Genomic DNA, 23,647 nt, shown 5'->3' on the forward strand with positions numbered 1-23,647 from the left:
CCAACAAGTAAAATGAGATCATGTGGTGGAGGTCTGTCTGTCTGGATAGGCTGTTGCTGTTGTTACTTTGTGTAAAGCATAGAAATAAGCATAACTGTGTTGTAAGGAATTATTCAAATTCATTTCTATTCTTGCATGTGATACTTCAGAGTAATACAGAATTTCTGCCAATAAGCAATGTTTTTTTTTTTTTTCATATAGATCCTTATGTCATTGTACAGACTTGAAAACTGTTTCATTACTGACTATCTTAAACCTGCTTGATAGCTTGGCCTTTAAACCTAACTCTGCCAAGCAGGAAGCCTAGTAGCAGTCTTCAGTGAACTTCACCTTATCACCCTCATGATTTAGAGAAAGTAAAGAATTAGTCATTCATGAAGTCATAACATGTTTATTCCCTCAGACTCACAGAATAAACTGTATGAAATCTTTCCCCTGCACATTGAAGTGTTTCCCCAAAAGCGCAGTAGGTGGCAGCAGCAGGGTTCGTAAAATTCCTACAAGAACACAAGAAACCATAATTACCAAGAACTGTAAAGTCTCCTATAGATATTTAGACTAAGGGCCGGATTAAATCAAAACTTTGACCCACCCACTAATAGAAAACTACAGAACTGTACTCAGTTGCAGCTTCATTTTTAGTAAGATTACACTTTCTTCTAATCATAAATGAAACCGCTATGATGTACAGGTTTGTAGTTTTCTATTAGCAGGTGGGTCAAAGTTTTGATTTAATCCAGCCTTAAGATAAAAATGATCAGATAATTACTGCGGAAATAGTTTTCGATAGTAATCTAGTAATAGAATAGAAAATCTGATTTATTTGCACCAACAAACATACATGTTTAGCCTATATGCAGCCTATTTATTCAGGTTGTTCTTAAGTTGTTATGTTACAATTGGTTTCAGTTTTTGGTGCCATATATAATTGTATTTGAGCATCATATGTGCTACACCAGCAAGGTGTCAGTGTTGGGAGGTATACCCCTGATGTCTTCCAAAAGTAGTTAATTTGTACCCAACAAAACTAATTTATATAATAACCATCACCTTTCATATTACATATTTCAGAACATTCATATTTCATGTAGAAACATGCATGGAATTATTTCTTACCCACACTGCCAAAAGTCATTTCTTAGTACAAAATCATTTCTTCCCTGAAGGTCCATGGGCCAGACATTTTTTCTTTGTGAATTCTTCTTGGCTCAAGAAATGTGTTTATTTATACAAGAAGTTATATCTTGTGTGAAGTAATTATTAAAATTACCTTTTGTTCCTGAAAAACACAGCTTTCTTCTCTCAAGAATGTATTGTAATTTTAAGACTAAAATAAGACTAAAAACATAAGATGCAAACAAACACACAAAAAACATCAATGGGGTGTTGTATTTATTGATCCATCAAAATACACATATTAGATAATGTCCAAACTGGAGCAGCATCGCACTCTTCAAGTCAGTTGGAGTAGATTTTGCTGCAGGAAAGAGATCTGGCAGAATTTGAAGAGCCATCCTTGTCTTCTTCTCTACAGCAACAAACATATTACTCCAGCATTAATACAATATTAATTTGAAATAATACTACATAGTACAAATTAAATATCCACATCTTTAAGCCACATCCTTTAATCTCTATTTGATCAAATACATGTGGAAATATCCTTCATTAGGGGTTCAGAAAGTTGTTGTAAATCTTTTTCTCTGGAATTCAAATTTAGAGTAAATTTAACAGCATATTAAGCAACATTTTCTGTTTTATGCACATACAGCAGGAGTGCACAACATATCTTTAACAAAGGCCAGCAGTCATGAAAAGTCATCAGACAAAACACAGTTCAAAACACATCCCCAGTTCTCCACTAGATGTCGCCATCACCCTTCTCTCCCAGTAACTTCTCCCAGCTCCCTTCATTCAATCTACATTCCTGAAACCCATGTGCACTTCCACAATCACCCTCTGAGCCCATTCACCCTGCACCTCCAAACCTGGTTTTCCTTTCCACATAAAAACCCCTCACTAACTCCCAGCATTTGTCAGTTTACAACTACATCTCTGAGTGTTACTCCCAGTGCCTTGATTATTGCCTTAGTCCCTGGATACCTTGCCTGACCTCCTGACCACGACTTTGGACTTTATTCTTTACCTTGTTTGCCTGATCGCCTGACCCTTGCCTGTGACCACGACCACATCTTCGCTTTGTCCTTGATTGCCCTACCCTGCCGGTATCTGACACATGCCTGTCTGACCATCCCTTTCAGCACTGCAACTGGGTTCACCTGTATGTAACACTTACAGTATGTGATTGTTGTATTCTATGCTTGTTTCTGTCACACTATGCCATTCCAGTGTGTGAGTGCCTAAAAGGATGTTTGATGGACTGAGCAAGTTCAGGATGTCAATCTTTACCCAGGAACTGGCCACTCTGTCTTTAGAATATAAACCATTGCTTCATCTATAATTATAGGCAAGCATACCAAAATGCATCAGGGCCTTCCTGAGAAGTCCTAGCTCCACACAGAGAAGCTTGATGCTGTCATTGGTACATCTTAAATGTAGATTTTTTTTTTTTGTCATTGTACCAGTGTGTTTGACACTGACATGTTGCAATTGCAAATTGCTCCTGTATATGTCAGTAATCCTAGATTGTGTGGAACTGACATGCAGGAGGTGAAGAATGTTGTGAGATGGAAGTGTGACAATGAAGGCACTGCCAAGAAGACTGAAATCTGAATGGATTTCCTCCCCCCATATATATTGTGCAGACTTCATGCACCATTGTACTTTTTCTGTTCTGTTTTCTGTGGAGTAAATAAAGTAATACCCATTTTACTTACCTGCATGGCCCCCTGTCTTTCCCTGCTGTCTGTCTCTCTGTTTACTTATCATATTGTTCTTATAAGATCCTAATTGTACCTACATTTCCCCAAATTGTCTTGTGGTTGCCCTTTGTTTTGGAACGGTTCATGGATGACCATGGTAACCCCAAAGATTGCTTGCCAGGGGGCACGTTTGGACAGAAACAGGAATTGCATCTAAAACTGGAAGAATGGGCACAAAACCATCAATACTGATCAAACATTCAATGGAAAAGGGTGATGCAGACTGATTCAACTATGGATGTGTTTTCTGGTTTCCTATACATAATGTGATTACTGATGCATTTGAATCCATTGTTATAGTGACAGATTGCTCCATTTAATTATTTAAGTTATTGTTGTATTGAAATCACTAATGCTGCTGTTACCTTGTGACCATTACTGCCAAATTGAGTTGCTTTGTGCTAATAAACATTTTTGGGCATCTGTGTGGGAGTGATGCTGCTAGAAGTCCTTGCTCAATAAAATAACCTTAATATTTTTTTCCCTATTACTATTGGAGTGACTAGCTGCTACATTCCATAGTAACTGATTGGGTGTAAAACTGTTAGACCAAGTTAAAACACTAATAAGTAGCTACCACTTTATTTGTTGGTTACATAACAACAACAATTAACCTAGTGTACCAAAGTTCCTCCCCACCCAAATCCCAAAACTATACCCTAACCACTGAGCTGGCGGCTCACATGTAATATTCATAATTTCCTTCACTTTTCTTGTCACTGTTATCTGGAGGGATAGTGCAGACAGTTTTTCTTGTGATGGTTTAATGTGTGCCATTCTCTTTGCCATCTGGTTATATTTTATTCTGTGAAACCCCCTGTAGCAAACTTGCAATGGGCACTACAACAAATAAAAAGGGACTGATTTAAATTGATGAGCACAACGAGGAAAAAACAACTTTGCAGCTAGGCTACCTACTAAGACACATTCTTAACTAGAAAAGCATATTGGGAGCTAATTTTCCCTTTATTTTATTTTTCTTAAGATTATGATTGCAGGTAGAATACACAAAACACAACAAGACTTCTACAGGTCCGGTGGTGGTGGAGCTAGGTCATACAGGCATAACGCGACTTCCCTGGGTTAAGTACATCAAATTACTTACATTTATAAACTAGTGTGAAATAATACAATTTCCCTAAGTTAAAATGGATGAAAACTTGTTTGTTCCCCACGACATCAATACATCTACAGTCTTCTTGACTATTTGATAATGGAAAAGCGAACAAACCACATAGTGTTTTAAAAATAATCTTTTTATTTTTCATATGTAGCTTAGGGCCGGATTAAATCAAAACTTTGACCCACCCACTAATAGCAAACCACAAACCTTTACATCATAGCGGTTACATTTATGATGAGAAGAAAGTGTCTCTTACTCAAAATGAAGCTGCAACTGAGTACAGTTCTGTAGTTTTCTATTAGCGGTTGGGTCAAAGTTTTGATTTAATCCGGCCCTTAGCTAGAATAGTAACGTTTTCAAAATCTGGAGATCAATATTTCACACTGATAAACAACTTCAGAACCGATGTCTGACATTATGTATCTGCCTCAGCAGATGCGACATAAAGAAGAGTTAGTAATCAGGCCGTTCATTTCTCCTAGTTGCCTAGCGAAACAGTCAAAGGTCCCTGTGAAGGATGTAGTTTTAGTTACAACCACAGATATAAAACTAATCTAGCTAGCAAACATTAATCTATGCGTGGCGGTGTGTAAATTGGCAGCCATATTGCCAAGGGACAATAATACAAATAACAATAAGGCAAAAGATTGAAGCAGACATGAAAGAGATGTTAAACTTTTATTTATAACGTAAAATATAACTACAAATCTTACATTTAAATTGGTATTAAAAAAATATTATATACATATATAATTTGTTTTGTTTTTTAAATATTGTTTGAAATTACTGCATTATTGTCTGATGAAGTGTGAATTGGTTTCTCCAGTTCAATTAAAAATATAAATATATACACTTGTCATTATCCTTAACTGTTATTATTTTACATTGTCGAACATAAGCCTTTTTGAAAGGGTTTGAAATGAAAATGAAATGGTGAAATGGTGGGACAATGTGGATTGTGCGCACAGAATTGTCATTCCCTGTGACACAATGTCTGTTGCGTGTCCAGAAAGGTCATTCCGTGTGACAAAATGTGTATCGTGTGTACAAAAGCGCTTTCGTGAATGAAAGTATGTATGACACAAACGGCGTTCCCTGAAACTGATACATTATGCACATAATCTGATATAGTACACACACAAACCAATATAGTATTAATGCGACGTTCTGAACCAATATAGTGTGCCCGCAATCCAACGTATTATGGCCTGTTTGGCCCCCCATAGAAAATGCTTAACGTGGATAACTGCACTTAAAACTATACAAGCTAGGACATAATACAACAGTATTATTTGTATATCTAGTAGGGGTCTGTCTTTTAATTTATAAAGTTTGTATATAAATAATGTTTAAAAATTAAAAGACAGACACCCACCAGACCAGTACTTTCAGGAATAAGCATTTAAAGTAATGTTAAAAACATAAGTATCATGTTAAGCCCCATTAACTGCAATTGGTTATAATAGGACATAACAGTTATTGTATTTTGTATATGGGACCGGTAGATGTCTTTCTTGGCATTTGTATAGTTAGAAGTAAGGGGTTACATTTAAAGTGCGATGTTTGCCACATGAAGTTTTATCCACATTAAGTGTAATTTACACTTAACTAGCATAATGCTTTACATGATACTTATGCTTTTAATATTTCTTAAAACATCCAGTCTTTTGCCATGGGTGTCTGTCTTGTCATTTATAATGTTTGGATGTAAACAGGTTGGATTTTAGTACAGTAAGCCACGATATGGTTCTCCACATTTACAATAAAATTGATTATATATAAATGTCGTTATTATATTGCTAATATTAGTAAAAAGTCTCCATATTTTATTGGTAGCATTAGGAAATACCTAACTGTAAAAGCCCAAACCCTGAAAAATAATGGTTATGGTGAAGCACATTAAGGAACCTAAAACATTTTCCGCATTAAGCGTTTAGACCCGCCCATGAACCTATTTTTATCCAACTGTTTTTCATTTTCAATTCAAAGGGGTTTTATGAAGGAGCCGCACATGTTGCAGGTGTGGCAGTTGTATTTAGTCTGGGGGTTCTAGTGGAACATGATTACATTTTCTATTGTATTGGCCTACATCTGCACGCCCCACTGTTATTGGTTTTCTCATATAGTGCAACATTATTGTAATTATCCATAAACCAGTTGTGTGAGACAGCTGTTCTCTTCCATAAGAGTTCATTCTAGTGGGGCGTATTGCCAGACAATAATTCAATAGATTTTTAAATAAATAAAAATCGTCCCTCTTTACACTTCACGCTGTATCTTAAAAATGGCATTTGTGTGAGCTAATGGGTGTGGACCTGACCAGGCATGTGACTGACCAATCTCACTGTATACATCTCAGAATATAGTGTGCGCGTCTCGGTACATAGTGCGTATCGTCTCGGTACACAATGTGTGCGTATCGTCTCGGTACACAGTGTGTGCGTATCGTCTCGGTACACAGTGAGTGCGTAGCGTCTCGGTACATAGTGTGTGCGTAGCGTCTCGGTACACAGTGTGTGCGTAGTGTCTCAGTAGATAGTGTGCGTAGTGTCTCAGTAGATAGTGAATAGCGTCTCAGTAGATAGTGTGCGTAGTGTCTCAGTAGATAGTGAATAGTGTCTCAGTAGATAGTGTGCGTAGTGTCTCAGTAGATAGTGAATAGCGTCTCAGTAGAGAGTGTGCGTAGTGTCTCAGTAGATAGTGTGCGTAGTGTCTCAGTAGATAGTGTGCGTAGTGTCTCAGTAGATAGTGAATAGCGTCTCAGTAGATAGTGAATAGCGTCTCAGTATACTCCGCTCTCCTCTGCCTCCCTGATGCGCCGGTCTCTCTCCACCAGAATGGTGAAGGCGTGAAGGCGCCACTCCTCTTGGAGATGGACCAGCTCCTTGGAAAGGATGTCTCCCAGGACACCTCCAGCAGTACTGGCCTGGTAGCTTTCCGCTGTGGAAACCTGGCACAAATCACACAGAGAAATCACCTGCTTTTCCTGACTTGGCTTTATTTGCTTCAATTTAGCACTATGTCTGTCATTGCCTTGTGGGCCTTGAGTTTGACACCCCTGTCATAAGGGGTTTAATAGGGGAAAGACTGTGATAAAATGGAGGAGGAAGCGGAAGGAGGGAGCACAGCCTGATTGATCTTCATCCTCCATCTGTATCGCTCTAATTAATAATGAATAAAACTGTGTTTAGTTCTAACTGCCTTGAGTTGGTGCTACTTATTGGCAAACCCGGTGAATACTACGTTAAGGAATTAAGCATGGGTTTCCTTCTCCTATTATATAAGGTATGGATTTAAAAATGTTAGTCTCCTCTAGGCGACAACACTCTTAATCTGAAGATGCGGTTAAGGGGGAGACTGAGAGGGAATTGGCAGTAACATAAGCCATTTTAAACACCAGGTGCTCAGGTTTCTAGTCTCTAATCTTTGAGGTTAAGGTTTCTTTTTTTTTAGTTTTAAAATCTGGTGGGCAAATCAGACAGAAGGAAGGAAGTGTGGTATAGGTCACTGATCACCTCTTCGCATCTTTCAAAGCGGTTGTCTGACTGTGATCTCGTACCTGATGGTTATGCCAGTCCCCTTGGTGCTGCAGAGCCAGTGTGACAGGTCTGTCTGCTCTCTTCAGGAGCTGCCCCTCCTGCAGCCTCAGAAGATACAGCCAGTTGCTTCTCCTTGCCTTCAAACATCTGCAGAGCACACACACGCCACAAGACAGAAGGTTCAAGAAGGTTTTCTCCATGGATAGTGTGTGGATACTCAGATTGAAATTGAATTTTATAAGAAAAAATATTTTTATTAGAATGAAATCCTGCCCACAAAACACACATTCTTTGTGTATTACAGGCAGAGAAAGTCAGCATTGTGGGGTGGGTGGTGGGAAGGGAATTTTCACAAATGGTTGAGTTTTATTTCTTTACCACCACTCTAACTGAGTGCTGCTTACTTGTTCCCTAGTTTAAAACATAGAACAGAAATTAAAGGAGCTTAAATTTACAGTCCAACGGGCCGCTAGCCAGTACCAGCTTGCCAGTGACAGAGGTTGGTTCTGTGCCATGACCCATGGATTATCACTCAGAGTATCCCCATGGTGTACTGTGTTGTGCTTGAAATCTTTGCCTCACTTGGCCAGTGGCACAGCCTGTACACCATAGGGCATCTCACACACAAACTCTGAGCCAGGTCCAAAAGATATTTAGTACACAGGAGCGTAAAGAGTTAATGAAAAAGATTTTAGTTATTTTTTTGTATTTCATTCATCATATATTTTAAAGAAATTTCAGGTGTTAAAATATAGTTATTTTCAAAATCTGGTGCCTGGGAAGGGTTTCCATTTTTTCATTTTTTCATTTTTTTCAGCAGGACCTCATGGCTCGGACCTGTAGTCCAGAAAGGTCCAAATCTGTGACTGGGTTTCTCCAAGGGACGAACTTTGAGGATAGGACTTGCAGTCAGTGAGTTTGCTGTGTGAATGGCCAACATGAAAGGACATTTCACAGGATGTGTGTATGTTGATTCTCCTGGGCTGCAACCAGGGTTCAAGCAGTAAACAGTAAACCAAGATTCTTAACATCTTGTGATTTCAAATTATGAATTATCGCCTGTTATGTTGTCCTTACATGTCAAGTGTCAGTTTAATCAGATTGTATTAGATCGTGATGGAGGGGGAAAATTAATCTCGGATTTATAAAAGTTTGGGAGTCTGCTCAAAAAAGTTGCTGTTGTTTTATATCAATAATGGAACAGAAGTATGTTGATTCGACATCACAATCCTAGAGATCCGTTGCTTGAATTTGTATTTTTAATAGACACATTAAAATGTAAATATTGTTACCTTGGCACACTAAACATATATTTAACCAAATCATATAACGTATTACTAAATGTAAACCTGCTAGTCAGTGGAACTTAGTGCCGAGCCTTTGCCAATGTAATGCGACTGTAATGCAACACAAAAACCTCCTACATTTTATTAGTAACCATCTGTGCTACATGAAACTTTCATTTAGTCAAAGACATGATTAGGAATTAGATGCTAAGAAGCACACATTATACATTATACAGCATGGGCTTCTAGCTGATATGAAGATATGTATATTGTTTAGCGGTTCCTAACTATCAGGTCCACTGTCACACAATCTCAATCCATTATCAATGTCCACATAATACACTAAGAAAGAAGCAATGTCACTTTAAAGCTGGTGAAATCACAACTGTTGTTTTGTGTTAATACCCCAAGCTTTTAATATGCAGCCCTTTGCCGTTATTGCCAAACATCTAAACTATGCAATGGAAATGGGGACGATAAAAAAAAAAACTAAAAAAAGATCATCCAAATTAAAAAATGAATTCACACAAACAAAGGGTTGAAGGAGGACACATTTTCTTTCCTTCTGTTTCAATGCTGTCGATATTATTAGTGGGTTTACCAGGCTGCCAGCCAGGACCTAGCTTTGTGAGACGGAGCTCAGCTTATCCCAGAAGAGAGACAAATCTGCAAGCACAGGAATCCTCACAGACCAGCTTTGCCTCACCATGAAGTGTCTTTTGCGGGCTGGCTGTCTGTCTCCTTCTCCGTGTGTGCCACCACCTCCTCAAGGACTTGGCCCGCAGCTCTGGCAGAGGGGGACTCTGGTCTCAGGGGGCTTCGCATACAGCTCTCTGTCTGTCTGTGGATTATCTTATGGGCAGCAAGGAGGTGGCGGCGCTGGCTTTGCTTCACTGTTAGGAGAGAACTGAATCAGTGGTCTGTGGATCCCCAGTGGAACTCCTGATAATACCGATAGGCCAAAGCAAGTGTGTGTGCTTTGTGTGGCAGCCATACAATGTCTTCTGACTTTTGTTTTGCTTTCTTATTATATTTGTATGTGTCTTAATGCCAGGTGACTCTTACCTTAAAACATAAATTCACTGCAAACCTTCAAGCAACTTTAAGACGTTACAAGGTGCAAAATAGATTTAACATAATAAATACAATTGATAAGCTACAGAATGGATCCCAAGAGATTAAGCAAGACCAAGAAGATGCTTTGGGGGCATGACTTGGAAAATAAATGCTGTGGAAACATCTTGGGTATTTTATCCAGCAGTGGACTGATAAAGGCTGATGATCAAGTACACCTTTTATCCCCATTGAGTTGCTTCTTAAGACTGAATGATTTTCAAATCCTTAATTAAACTGGTGTTTCCTCATCCACCCAGAAATAGCTTCTCTTCTTTGAACCCATCTTTTTTGTCTATTACTCACCTCGGTCCTTCACTGTGAGTTTCGTAACCTCTGGGATGAGGAAACCATAGACCAATGATTTCATCAGACTGCAGCGGAGCTCGGCTGGAAACAAATGGTAACTCTTTATACATTCACCTTCCACCACAAATAAATCCATCTCTGTGAAATAGTAGTGATTTGAAGGGTAAACACACGCGCAGGCATATATTCAGCTGCTAACTTCATAAGTAGGCTTTGTACTTTTCAACTGTTTTTCTTCCAAAAAAAGCTGAAAGTTGAATGCTATCTACATCTCACTAATTCTCACTACATCTCAATAATTATTATTATTATTATTATTATTATTTCTTGGCAGACACCCTTATCCAGGGCAACTTACAACATACGTGCAACACATGCCAGTCGGGTTGCTTAAAACGTAGAAAATTAGGAAGTCAGACATTTTTAATCTGTTATCTTCACTGTCTTTGTCTTGTTTTGGGGACTTTGTTTGTACTGTTTACCAGCAATAGGAGAAAAAAAGGCCTGGCCTTTAATCTATGTCATACATGTTTACAGCATGGTTTAATCATTAAAGGGGACATGAACTGAGAAATCAAAATTCCCTTGATCTTTTGACATATAAGAGGTCATTGTACTATAAAAACATCCTGTAAGTTTCAGAACTCAAAACTTTCTCATTAGTCTAAAAGCATCTTATATTGAAGCCAATCTGCAAAAACGACAGGATTTGGAATGTGCCACTTTATTACATAATAGTGTGGCTAAACCCCGCCTCTGCAGAAGAAGATCAACGCTCAGTTGAGTTTTTGGAAACCAGCGCTGTTCTGAGGTTATGCAATAATAATAATGTTTAATAATAAGTGAGACCTTTTAAGTGTTGGAGTAAAGTGTTGTATGAAAATTCAGAATTGTATAAATGTTTGGTTTATTCATGTGCATGGCAATGTTTCAAATGAAAAAGCAATAATTCCTTACATCATTTTGTGGTCATAATGCATACTCGGGTGTTCATTCCATCCACGGAAGGCAAAGTACATTTTACTTTTCATCCACAAAATTGTGACCATGTGACTCATGCAATACAATTTCGTCCCACAAAATGCAATTTCATCCCACGAAAGTGCATTTCATCCCACGAAAGTGCATTTCATCCCACGAAAGCGCATGTTGTCCAACGAAAGTGTATTTTGACTTAAAGTGTCCATTTTCATTAAACCCATGTGAAATATTCTCTCATTCAATACTGTGTTAATATGTTACCAGTATGGGGTTACATTGACCTGTTAATAGATGGTTCATAGAGCATCAATAAGGTATAACTAATGTTCACTTTATTTTAAATGGCAAATTACATGAAATCAAAATCTCTTGACATTTTGTAGAGCACAATAATTTGGAGAACCTTTGTGTGATACATAATTTTGTGCACAAATTGAGAAACACACATTTTGTGCCACAGAATTAACAATATCTGTAATTCATTTTGTGGATGAAATGATGAAGAGGGTTTTCATTTCATCCACAAAATGAAATGCAACTTTTACATTTTGTGAACATAATGTATTTTTTCTTACATCATTTTGTGGACATACACGAGTGTTCATTCCGTTTATGGAAGGCAAAGTACATTTTACTTTTCGTACACAAAATTGTGACCATGTGATCACGCAATGCAATTTCATCCCACAAAATACAATTTTGTCCCACGAAATTGCATTTCATCCCACGAAAGTGCATTTTGTTCAATGAAAGACACAAACGGCACCCCATACAATAAGGTATAAATATCATTCACTTCATTTTAAGTGGCAAATTACATGAAATAAAACATCTATTGATATGCTATTAAGTAATCTATTGACACTGTATTATGTAAACGTTGGACTCTTTCGGAATGTAAGAGCTTTGTGGCATAACACAACATAAAAGTGAGTACACAAGATAGTGTGACATACAGGGCTATTACACTGAAAATACTTTGTAATCCTTATAGTTCCTTACTGGAAGCAGAGTTGATATTAAGTTACTGTAATTATTTCAGAAATATGGGTGTTACGTAGATTTTATGGTTAAAAGAAAGTTATTCCAGTACACTATAGTACAATCTGGTTAGAGAAACTGAATTATTAGTGTTGTACAGATACACAGACCAGTTTGGGTGGTTTTTGAATCACGCACATTTCCCTCTCCCTCCCTTGGTAGCTCAATATATTACAGTGTACTTATGCTTTCCTTGCAATCAAATTGTGCTTCATCGCCATTTTTGTGCATACTCTAAATGCCTGCTGATTAGGCAATGTATTTATCAAAATGTAAAAAAGGTCCAATTCTATTGCTTTTGCATGTTCATGTAGTGTCCTTATGGTGTGTTTATAAATACACTGATCAGCCATAACATCATGACCACCTACCTAATATTGTGTAGGTCCCCCTTTTGCCGCCAAAACAGCCCTGACCCGTCGAGGCCTGGACTCCACTAGACCTATGAAGGTGTGCTGTGGTATCTGGCACCAAGACATTGGCAGCAGATCCTTTAAGTCCTGTAAGTCGTGAGGTGGGGCCTCCATGGATTGGACTTGTTTGTCCAGCACATCCCACAGATGCTCGATTGGATTGAGATCTGGGGAATTTGGAGGCCAAATCAACACCTTGAACTTGTGATTCATCAGACCAGGCCACCTTCTTCCATTGCTCCGTGGTCCAGTTCTGATGCTCACGTGTCCATTGTAGGCACTTTCGGCAGTGGACAGGGGTCAGCATGGGCACCCTGACTGGTCTGCGGCTACGCAGCCCCATACGCACCCCACAAGAGCTGCAGTTTTGGAGATGCTCTGACCCAGTTGTCTAGCCATCACAATTTGGCCCTTGTCAGAGTTGCTCAGATCCTTACGCTTGCCCATTTTTCCTGCTTCTAACACATCAACTTTGAGGACAAAATGTTCACCAATGTTGCCTAATATATTCCACCCACTGACAGGTGCCATGATAACGAGATTAACGAGTGTAATTCACTTCACCTGTCAGTGGTCATAATGTTATGGCTGATCGGTGTATTTATAGTCTAGAACTTGTACAAGTAAACACAATGTGGCTTCCATATGGCACATCTATAGATATAGCGAATAAGCATTCAAGAGAACGCAGTAGCTAGATTATGAATTCAATATCAATTGAGTATGTATTAATGACACGAAATCAAAAATTACCATTCTTTCTTCCCCTTCTCCTCTGTAATCAGTCTGGCTCTTAGTGGACAGCACTTAATTCTCCCCAATCAGGTGCTAAAACATGTATAAAAACAACATTAAAAAGTCTGGATTTGAGCAGTTTGCCAACATAAGAATGGTACAAATAAGAGAAAGCAATTCAGACAATCTTTCTTGTTTGTTTCCTAGTTGAACATGGATCCAGGAATGTCAGGAAGGTGTGAGAGACAAGAGTTCAATGTTTTTTGTTAAAGAGAAAAGAAAGAGAAAAGGAGAGGTGTATCTGGAGTAGTGGTGGTGCAGTTGGGAAAAGCAGATCAAATGGAAAGTGAATGTAATGGAAGTCAATGGAAGATATCTTGCTAATGTGTTTGTGTTTTGCTTTCCTTGGCTGCATTTTATGGAAAGCTGTTGTTTCTCAATGAGGGGCAGAAGGCATAAACAGGTACTGATTTCACATTCACAGTCTGTATTACAGAAAAAGGTTTCAGTTGTTATTTTTAGACATTTTGAACTGTAAAAGTATTAATTAACTGTGCAGTAAATTTGATATGTAAAGGTTAAATGAAAATTATCTGCTTTTTTGCTAAAGGAATATATTGTAAAGATTGTTGGGACATGTACTCAAGCCATTTACTATTCATTCCCAGGCCATGGGTCTAACAAAATTATAAACCATAACTATATTATGTATGCAAATGAAAGTATTATGTCAACAAGGGAATTTAATGACAAATGATAAATATATCCACCAAATTGTCCCTGTAACGACTGCTGCAGTCCAGTGATACACACCTGCTGTTTGCTGTTTCTGCTCCTCCGCTGGAGTCCAGAGAGTTATGCCTGTCAATTGTTCTGTCTTCCACTTCAGCACTGTGACTCTGAGGGAATCCTCATGTTCAGCAACTCCTTTGTCCTGGAATGGACAAAACTGGTTCACTTTCCAGACAGTTGCTCCACAATTTTCCTTATTTAAGCTACTTTTCTATTTTTTACTTTCCTTTAAGTAGGATCAGAGCTTGTTGCACTGAACAAACTGTGACTTGCATTTCTTTTTTCCAATATTGGCAACTTTAATAAATTACTATTATTCTGGAACTTATGCCACTTTTCCACTGCCATTGCTGTTTTAAAAGAATGTGACAATACAAATCCAGTTGCTCAGACAAACTAGTCTTTTAATATTTTCAGGTAATTCTGCTCTCTTCTTCTGAGATCTGAGAGTCTCTCATGAATATGTCCCAACATAAAACCAATGTCACCTTCGAATAACTGATTTTGAGTTTCAGTGTTTTAAAATAAAATATGAGAGAACGAGATTTCAGTGTACCATTTGTAATCCAGTAATAGGAGAGGATTGGTCCGGGGTCTGAATACTTTTGCAAGGGACTGTATAAATAGTGTTAGGAGGGTTACTTTGAAAATGTATTCCGATATAGAATATAATAAATATATGTGTGTGTGTTTACCTGCTCTTCTTGAAGGAACTCCCCATGCAGTTCACAGCCTATGTCGAAGATGTATATCCCTCGTCCAACAGGCTATATAGGAAACACAATTATGTTAAAATCCTTTTTTGTGCATTTTTAAAATATTTTACTCGCTTAAAAGTCAATACATTAATATTAGCAAATAGTTACAGCCAAAAGTTGAAAAAGTAAGCCACTAGCTATCCACTTCGTCAAGGAAAGGATCAGATAAGAAACAGCACCATAGCACATGAGGGCAATGTGAAGAAAAAAACCATGGGAAAGATAAGCATGTACAACTAAAAAGTAAACAAGTGTTTTTCTTATTTTTACATTTTAATGATTCATATGTTGGTGTAGAAAGGTAGAAAGGTATATTTTACTGTATATGACAAACATCATTAAGTTTTACCTTTATAAATTATCACCATATATAGTGTGTAAATATATGGTTCATTATTTTGTATTGTAAAATGCTGTGGGATTCTTATTTAAAAAGTGTTATATTATTATAGTTTAAATATGCAGAAGCATTTAAATTAAGCTTTACAGTGATGTAGAATTATAACATATTGCGTTACTTATTCCAAAGATTTTGAAAGTCAATTTATCAGACTGGATGTGTCGAAAAATATAATCACTTCATATAAAAGCCAATATACTGGGCTTTTTTGTGTGTATCTTTCAATGTTGAGCTTTTGGCTAACCTTGTTTTTGATGAAATTTCCTTGAAATCTGTGGTTGAGATGTACGTATTCTCCAGCTCCTTCCTGCCTGCCCTCTGCCCAGGTGCCTACATACTTTGATCCTGTATCCACGTATGTATACACACCCTGCCCATGCCTGGCAAAAACAATACAAACAAAATGATTGAGCCAATCACACTTGCAGAAGACCTACAATTATCAGTAATATAATTGCAAAATTGTCCCACTAGTCTTAAATGGAACACATTTATTAAGAATACAAATGAGACAAGCTAAATTACCAAACATATAGAGAAATAGCCAAAATAACAGAAGACAGTTTACATGTCGCACAGTCACACATATGATGCAGACCTCCCATCTCACATTGAATCTATGTGTTATCAAAACTGGAACTGGTAGTATCAGGCTGTATCAGTCTATTAAGATTTATTTAAAAAGCTCCCTTCACAAATAATTATCACAGAGTTCTTTATATAGTCAATTTATTACTAGACATCATATACATTTGGACACACAGTCACTATTTTGAATTTATCTCTGGTACGCTCGATCTATTGGGTGAAGCTTGTTCCAATACTTTTAGTACTAATTTGACTGAAAGAATTACCAGGATTGCTCACCAACTTGATCACATTGTATTGCCAGTTGGGAGCATATTTTTAATATTTAATTGTTTAACATCCCTATTATATATGTTATTACACAAAGTAATGTTTAATGGTTTCTTCTTAGATATTGACACCTTGGATAATCGCATCAGCTATACAAATCCATACAAATCAGGATTAACGGCAGCATTCTCTATATGAATACTAGTAAAATACCTTTTGGTTGTTCACCCACTCCCCATCATAGGTGTCTCCGTTTGTGTATGTGTAAACACCATGGCCTTCGCGCTGATCGTCAACCCAGGCACCTGTGGATGAACACAATACTGTTAAAAGTATAAGACTGGTACAGGTTACCAGGGGAAACAGAGAGGTTGGGTTATGGTGCAAAGTGAGGTTTTATGATACTCTCTCTCTCTGTCTCTCGCTCTCTGTCAAATTCAAATGAGCTTTACTGGTATTACATTATGTTTTTTCAAAGCTTACAGCAAATATTCCAGACACAGAAATAACACACTATATTTACTAAATGGCTGACTGTTAAAGGAAAATGTAACAGAAGCTATAGCTATAGGCAGACAGTAAAAAAGAAAAAAAAAAGAAAAAACAGCTGTAAACCACAACAATTTATATTTAATACTTCTTTGCAGTGCTCATGAAGTGTTCAAAATTAAATATAAAAAAATGTATTTTGTACGAAACGTTATAACAGACTTTTAGTAAACAGTAAATAGTCCCTTGGGGAGGCTTTTATCCAACAGTGGATTATAATGATCATAATGAAATACTGTTTACTGGTATTATTAAAATAAGAGAAACACTAACCTGTGTACTTTGATCCATCAGGGTAGTAGAATGTGCCCTGACCATGCATCTTGTTCATGTCATAGTCACCAATGTACCGCGCTCCACTTTTGAATCTGTAGGTTCCCTGCAGAATGCAAAAATACAATGACAGTTATTATATTTGTAGATTTTAGAGGTACCACACTTGTATGTTACACAGCTGTCTGGAGTCTGTCTATTTTCTCTGGTTCATTCAACTTACCTCTTCCTAAGAAAAAAATTGATGTCTATTAATTCATGCATTTATTGATTTAAAAATAAAATTCTGTGGGGTCTCTGTTTCACTGTAATGTTGTGATACCAAGTAAAATCAATGTTTACTTTATTATAATATTAAGAGTCTTTGTACATCATAAAATCAATTTGCACAGAACTACTCATAAGCTGATATGCACATACGCTCTTTTAAATGAATGAGATTAATTACAAAAGTGACAAACAGGTAATAAATATTTACTTTGATCATGGTATATCGCAACAAAGGTTAAACAGTTCATTGATTGTCATTCTGAAGTGTATTCACATTTGTCTGTTGTGTTACCTCCCCACTGCTTAAAACAATTACTTAATGCATAACACCTAATATTGAAACTTCACCCGAGATATGTGCCTTAAATGTTTAACTTTGTTACCTGTCCATGCCTTTTTCCATTTTCATATTGTCCTTGGTAGGTATCCCCATTTGGCAGAACAGCTTTCCCTAGGCCATGTCTCTCACCAGCTTCATTGCGTCCCCCTTCGTATTCCTTGTAAAGACAAAGACAATGAAGGAGTAGAACATAAGTAAAGCCCTGTGAAATTCATAAGTACATTTGAAAATCTCAAGTGTCTGATTTTCAGTCCACAAATTCCCCTTTAAGCAAGCCACTGCAATGAATTCCAATATACAGACACAGTGATCAAGATATTAACCAAAGCTTTATTAAAAAAAATCAACAAATGATCCATTCAGATTGTTAATATGGGAATATGGGAAGTCAGAAATGTCTTACTTTGCAATTCACTATGTAGTGATCTGAGCAACCTTTTCTTACAATACCTTTCAATCCAGGAGTCTGATAGTGTTTCTGATTTTAGGGTTTAGCCTGATTTCTACCCACTGAATGCTATTTTCAGGTTTCCAGTTAATCCTGAAATCTCCCAGATTCACCGGAAAACATGTGCAGCTATCTGTTTCAGATGCTAAAGAGAAATATGGCAATACTGAATTACCTGATAGAAAATAGGCCTAATTGATACGTATTACTAATGGTTGTTTTTATTTATTTATTTATTTATTTATTTATTTATTTTTCAGTATTAGAGCAGTGTAGCTTGATGTTTTTTGTTTTAATATTTTATTTGGAGAATGTGTTCAACAACGTAATGGTTTCTCATTTAAATATGGTGTGGTTGTTGTGTTTTGTGTATTCTACCTGCAATCATAATCTTAAGAAAAATAAAATAAAGGGAAAATTAGCTCCCAATATGCTTTTCTAGTTGTGTTGTAGTAGGTAGCCTATCTGCAGAGTTGTTGTTTTTTCCTTCTTTGTGCCTTTTTAGTGCCCTTTGCAAGGTTGCCACAGAGGGTAAAGAGAATGGCACACATTAAACTATCACAAGAAAAACTGTTTGTGCTATCTCTCCACATAACAGTGATGAGAAAAGTGAAGGAAATTTTAAAAGTGACGTGTGAGCTGTCAGGTCAGTGGTTAGCTGTCAGGTCAGGCAGGTCATGGTACGTTATGATGTTTTTTTATTTTATTTTATGTAACCAACAAATAAAGTAGCAGCTACTTATTAGTAGTATTTTAACTTGGTCTACGAGTTTAACACCCATCAGTTAATATGAAATGTAGCAGCTAGTCACTCCAATAGTAGTAGGGAGAAAAATATCAAGGTTATTTTATTGAGCAAGGATTTCTAGCAGCATCACTCCCAAACACATGCGCAAAAAGTGTGAATTAGCACAAAGCAACTCAATTTGGCAGTAATGGTCTCAAGGTAACAGCAGCAAGTTAAAGTGCATTAGTGATCTCAATACAACAATGACTCCAATAATTAAATGGAGCAATATGTCAATATAGCAATGGGTTCAAATGCATCAGCAACCAAACAACACGTCCACAGCTGAATCAGTCTGCATCACCCTTTTCCATTGAATGTTTGATCAGTATTGATGGTTTTGTGCCCATTCTTGCAGTTTTAGATGCAATTCCTGTTTCTGTCCAAACGTGCCCCCTGGCAAGCAATCATTGGGGGTACCATGAACCTTTCCGAAACGAAGGACAGACACACAAGACAACTTGGGTAAATGTAGGTACAATTCGGATCTTATAAGACTCCTACAGGTCGGGTGGCGGTGGAGCCAGGTCATACCGGCGTAAAGCGTCTTGCCCGGGTTAAGCACATCGAATTACAAACTAGTGTGAAATAATACAAATTCCCAAAGGCTAAATGAATGAAAACGCGTTTGTTCTCCACGACATCAATACATCTACAGTGTTCGTGACCGCATTGTGTTTTAAAAATAACCTTTTAATGTTTCATATGTAGCCTAGTCAGAATAGTTACGTGTCAATATTTTACAATGATATACAAACACAGCTGTCACTGACCCCGAGGGAGGGTATTTCTTCATGCTCAGAGTCGTCGGATCCGATGTCTGACAGTATCAGCAGAGACGCCACCTTAAGAACAGTTCATGTCTCCTAGTTGCCTAGCGACGTTAAGGCTTTATTTATTATTTCCATGGAAACTGACGGTCCCAGTGACGTATGTAGTTATAGTCGCCACCATAGATATTGATTTGTTCTATGAGTTACGGTATGCAAATTAGCGGCCATATTGCCTAGGGGCTATAATACAGTGCCTAAGTAAAAAGATTGAAGCAGACACGAAAGAGATGTTAAACTTTTATTTATAACGTGAAATATTATAACTACACATATTACATTAAAATATGTATTACAAAATATTATATACATATTCATATTTGTTTTGTTTGTTAAATAATGTTTGAAATTACTGCGTTGTTATCTGATGAAGTGTAAATCGGTTTCTCCAGTTCAATTAAAAAATATACATAGTTATTATGTAATAACCTTAACTGTAATTATTTTACTTTGTCGAACATAAGCCTTTTTGAAAGGGTTCCGTGAAGAACCTTATAACATAGTCACCCTCACCCACCCCAGATACACAGGCAAAGTAATCACATCCTTATTATTTTGTATTATGCTGGCTTGTATGTCTTCCACAATTTCAAAACAAGATTAGGATTATGTTTAAACTAACCCAACAAATAAGCATTTAAATGTTTAAATATAATAATGTGTGTAAGAAAATGAAATGGAAGGAGGGGGAGATTGTTAAAAGAAGAGAAAACAGAGCCACCCAGATGCAGTTCTTTAAAGTTTACAATAGTCTATCAAGTATGCTTTTCTGTAAAAAATAAACAAACAAAAAAACAACAACATTTAAAATAATATTAAATTGCATTATCATTAATTAATTCAATAGTCAGGGAGCTCTGACAATAGGGAAACTGCTAGTAGGAAAGTCCTGAAATGTTTGTACATCAATGCCAGGAGTATAAGGAACAAGATGTTAGACCTGGAAGCCACAGTGGTGGCGTGTGACTATGATGTTGTAGGAGTGACAGACACATGGCTTACAGAAAATGATGGGGATGAATACAAGTTGAAAGGATATGTTACATATGGTGACAGCTGGTTACTATACTTTTATTTATTTCTTTCTTTATTCTAAATGTACAAGTTTTTTGCACTGTTTGTATTTTTGTTTAAATACCTTATTCACATATTTAGTTTCACTAATTGCTAAATTGTTGATTACTATTATTATTGCATGTTTTTTTTCTTCACAACAAGCTTATCCTGTTAGCCCTTGGAACAACCTGGGCACTTATGACTGATTCTTTCCAGCTGCTCCCCGACCCACGTGGGGTGAAAAAAACGGGGTCCCCCAGTTGCAAAAGAGACCCAGACTGGAGAAGAGGGGGTGAGAGATAGAGCATGAGCTGCAATAGAAAGAGGGGAGAAGGCGGTGGCCCTTCCTGGGTAGGAGAGGGACCCGGGGAATGCTTGAAGTGAGGGCAGGGATGAGAGGAGGTGTAAGAGGGGGTGAGTAACTGGCCATCCGCCCTGGGGCCTAGCGAGCGGAAGAGCAGGAGATGGGAGCATGTCCTGACCGATGCAGGGGGGAAGGGCCATGTACCCGGGAGCCACATGCCCGTGTCTTCTGTACCCTGGTACCCCAGCAGAGAGCGTACCAGCCGACAGACAGACGGAGAGAGAGCGTACCAGTCAGCAAAAGTAGGCGGAGAGAGCTCCAGACCCCTGCCACGCACCAAAGGAAGTATTGGACTAGCCCCACACAGGGGTGTGAGCGACTTGTAGGGTTATGATAACGAGAGGGATAGATAGCAGATGGGATTAATTTGATGTTTCTTTCTTGGCAGCTATCTTTTGAGATTAACTTTAACGTGAGTTAGGTGTGCTATGTCTCTACAGACGCTACTGTCATGTTCATTCTGGCTGCTAGCAGGGAAATGCTTAGTTTTAGTTAGGGACATTTGTTTTATAGTTTTTAGATACATTTTACCCTAGTTATTAAATTGTATTGCTCGTAATTGGGTTTCTTTATTGCTGTGTATTAATTGTAATAAAATCTTGTTGGACTTATCTTTACCTGGTGTCCTGCTGGTGTGCTGAGATCCAAACGTCCTGTGCAGGGTAAGGTGTAGGTTTGAGTTCTCTGACTCAGGGTACAAATCAGAGTGGCAAAGTCTGTGGTTAGGGTGTTCCTGTGCCAGTTCACCCATTGCATGTGACACATACAGTGTAGGAGAGACAGGCAGAATCAAAGAGGTGGTTGCATTATGTCAGAAATGACATTGAGGCAGAAGAAATCAAATTAGATCCTAGTAATGAAACAATCTTTGTTGGTTAAACTTTTGAATAAAATATCCAGAGGATTAGTGGTAAGAGTGTTACAGACCACCCAATTCAGATATTCAGCAATATGTTGCATTGTACAGTGTAATCAGGACTGCATGTAGCAAGGATGTGGCTGTTATAATGGGGGATTTCAATTTCCCATAGACTGGGTAAGCCCAGTTGGGACTACAGAAACAGAAATAGAAATGGTTGAGATGGTAAATGACTGCTTTGTTTTCAAATGACCAAGATAGAGACCCCGTTCACACTTACTAGGCCGGCCCTGGCGCCTCAAATTTAGTCCGGATTTTTCCAGACACCGCGTTCACACTTGCGTTTAGGAGCCTCAGTGCGTCACATATGCGGCGAAAAGCGGCCTAAACGAAATGCATGCCGGGAATAAACGCATCTGCTCAAACACGCCAGTGACGCAGGACATTATGCGCTGTATTTATAATCACATCTTATTAATATCGATTGGCTATTGATCGGTTCTATATTTTATTTGAAAGTAATCTTAACCCTTTGCAGCCGAAGCTTTCTAAAATAATTAAAAATGTGCTGGTTCAATGGGGAATCTAATTCATACATTTCCCTTTTCCAATGTCTATCTTCGGTTCTGCAAGTGTAAAAGTGCTGGTATACAATTCCCCGAAAGCGAAGCACCTTTATTAGCACATCTGCATTAAATCACAGTAAATCGTGTGCATTAGTGTGCAGTCGTGTGCGCGGAAAGCGGCCTCTGTGACGCGTCTGTAGTTTTATATCCTCAGACAGCAGCGCTGCGCTCCTGCGGTTTCTGTTTTACCTTCATCTTCATCTTCATCCACATTGCAAACCGCGCTTTCATTTCTGCATCGGCCCAGTTTTACCTCTAACGCCGGCATTTGTGATTGTACTGCTCAGCTCAATATAACTGCATTTCGGATTGGATAGTAAACAGCTGGTCTCGTTTTAAAATGTATTGATTTGAATGGAAACCTGCTTCGGTTAAATTTATATCGTTTAAATGCAAAATCCGGATAATTAATGAAGTTATGGTCCCGTTCACAATTTCACAATGCAATTTCCACGTGTAAAATGCATGCTGTTAAATGTCAGACTTCAATCACACTTAGTACAAAAACAAACAATAGCTAGTTTACCAGCTACACACTTTTATTTTAAGTGACCGAGTAGTTTGAACTGTTTACATCATTATAACTCATTACTTAGCCTAGACTTTTTAAATATATATATAAAGATGTGAACTAGCGAAATGTATCAGTACATTTCAGGCTATAGATCGATATGACATTCAGACAATACAGAGACAATACTGTGTCCTGCAGCGCTGTAGCTGTGTCGGTGCCCGTGTTTACTGTGTTTACTGTGTTTACTCTGTTTATTCCGCGTCTCTCAGACACGCAGTCTCTGGGGGCGGGGCTTGAGTTGCGTCACACGCTGACGCTTTCCAGTGGGACTAGTTTTGACCCGGGTCAGGGCCGGCCTAAATCTATGACCCCGTTCACATATGAGTTAAAATTTCAAGTGTGAACGGGTCAAGAGTCAGAGGGACACTAGCTGGAGAAGCAATGGCAAACTGTGATCACAATATGGTTAGCTTTGAGGCATACTTACAAAAATCAAGGACC

The 23,647-nt window shown here is 37.9% G+C and overlaps 1 pseudogene; it reads right to left on the reverse strand.

Moving 5' to 3' along the window:
* Positions 1 to 5,446: 5,446 nt before the first annotated feature.
* LOC136751857 (radial spoke head 1 homolog) overlaps positions 5,447 to 23,647 on the reverse strand; it is a 29,883-nt pseudogene continuing 11,682 nt past the window's right edge.

The sequence above is a fragment of the Amia ocellicauda genome, chromosome 6, assembly GCF_036373705.1.
Source record: "Amia ocellicauda isolate fAmiCal2 chromosome 6, fAmiCal2.hap1, whole genome shotgun sequence".
Lineage (NCBI taxonomy): Eukaryota > Metazoa > Chordata > Actinopteri > Amiiformes > Amiidae > Amia > Amia ocellicauda.